General features: G+C 36.3%; 1 pseudogene; it reads left to right on the top strand.

The window, feature by feature from the left end:
• LOC149567150 (mitogen-activated protein kinase kinase 9 pseudogene) overlaps positions 1 to 1,966 on the top strand; it is a 3,423-nt pseudogene extending 1,457 nt beyond the window's left edge.
• Positions 1,967 to 2,181: the final 215 nt, after the last annotated feature.

The following is a 2,181-nucleotide window of genomic DNA, read 5'->3' as shown; positions in this document are numbered from 1 at the left end:
CTAGTAATAATAGTGCAAATTATGCCCAACAAGATGAGGATCCTTCCTCGGGTAATTTATTTTTGTGTTATGGGAAAGGTGAAAGTAATGTGAATGATGTTTGGTATTTGGATTCTGGATGCTCTAACCATATGTCTGGTAACAGAGAAATATTTTCAAAGCTTGATGATAGTTACAGATCCAATATTACCCTTGGTAATAACAATACTGTGGATGTTGCGGCCAAAGGAGCCATGGATGTTCAGACAAAAGAAGGTATGAAAAGTGTTCAAGATATTTATTATACTCCCAAGTTAAAGCATAATTTATTGAGTGTTGCGCAGCTATGTGAGAAGAATTATAGAGTGGTATTTGAGAACATGCACTGTACTATCTATGATAAGAATCAAAAAAATAAAGAGATTATAGTTGTTCCTATGACAGTGATTACAGTGATTAGAGCTGAAGGTGTTTTGAAGACAGCAGCATGGCAAACAATTTGCAAATTCCAGAGTTTGATGGAGTTGATTACCAATATTGGTCAATCAAGATGAAGACTTTTTTGATTGGGAAAGATTTTTGGGAGATCGTCGAATCTGGATATGAAGAGCCTACAGATTGGAATACTCTCCAAAAATCCTTCCCAATCAAAAAAGTCTTCATCTTGATTGACCAATATTGGTAATCAACTCCATCAAACTCTGGGATTTGCAAATTGTTTTCCATGCTGCTGTCTTCCAAACACCTTCAGCTCTGATACCAATTGCAGACATCTTCACAAAGGCAGTTACAAAAAATCTTACATTTGGTATCAGAGCTAAAGGTGTTTGGAAGACAGCAGGATGGCAAACAATTTGCAAATCCTAGAGTTTGATGGAGTCGATTACCAATATTGGTCAATCAAGATGAAGACTTTTTTGATTGGGAAAGATTTTTGGGAGATCGTTGAATCTGGATATGAAGAGCCTGCAGATTGGAATACTCTCCAACCTAATGACAGGACATTGAAGAAAGAAGCTGAGAAGAAGAATGCAATGGCATTGTTTCACATTCAGATGGGTCTTGATCAGATTGTGAGTCCTCTCAGCGTCAAGGGGGAGTATGAAGATTGATGCTGAGATCTTCACTTCAAACTCCAGCTCCACTGCTCCATTTCCACCATTCTATAAATAATTTTTAGAATACTTCAGTTTAGGAGTAGTTTAAACAAGAAGCATGATGTACATATGGCATGCATTAGATTATATTTTTAGATGCATTTTTGTCTAGTCTTAGTTACTTCTTCTCTCATCCTTAATCATAGGCATGGAATAATGCTAAAACTACTGTCAGAACTCCTGATCTATATTTTGATCTATGTGTTAGGGATTATTTTTAACAATTTTTATTTGAATAAATGTATTGGCTGAACAACAATTTGTAGGTGGAATAATATATCAGTTTTTTTTCTTTGCAGTAAAACAGAGCCTTCCTTGTTTTGAATATTATCATTTTTTTTTTATTGTGTTGTTGCTATTGTTTGAATCCTATAAAGCCTGCCAATTTGTTGGTCAAGTTGAATCCATTTCATGTCAAGATTGTAGACTTTGGGATGAGTGTAATTGTTTCAAAGATTGCGTGCAATTCATCCACTGCAGGAACATATGCTTATATGAGCCCCGAGAGACTCGACCCTCAGACCTACCGAAAAGGAGTTGGTTGTGATGATGCTGATGATGATTATTATAAAGGTGATATATGGAGTTTGGGAGTAACATCGATGGAATGTTACGTGGGTCATTTTCCATTTGTACAGCCGGAACAAGAGAAGTCACTTGATTGGTTAACACTATTGTGTGCTATTTGTTTGGAAGATGTGCCCACTTTGCATCCCACTGCTTCTTCAAAGTTTCAAACCTTCATTGGATGCTGCCTGCAAAAAGATGTTGGCAAGAGATGGACTGCTTCTCAGCTCCTCACGCACCCATTTATCAGAGATCAAGATTGAGCTCTTTTGACATTGGCCCTTCTTTTTAAAGAATACGGCAAAGGGAAAATTTGTATAAAAAGAAAACATTCATGAATGACTTATCAAATAGTTGATCCCTCACCCATTTGTGAAAGATCACATAGGCCATTCTTTTGAAAAGAATAGGGCAAAGGGAGATTTGTAGAAAAGAAAACATTCATGAAATGTTTATCAATGATTTGAGTCAAAAATTC

Source organism: Cupressus sempervirens, chromosome 3, assembly GCF_028749045.1.
Source record: "Cupressus sempervirens isolate cs-2001-9-10 chromosome 3, ASM2874904v1, whole genome shotgun sequence".
Taxonomy (NCBI): Eukaryota; Viridiplantae; Streptophyta; class Pinopsida; order Cupressales; family Cupressaceae; genus Cupressus; species Cupressus sempervirens.
This window is presented reverse-complemented; position numbering and strand designations above follow the sequence as displayed.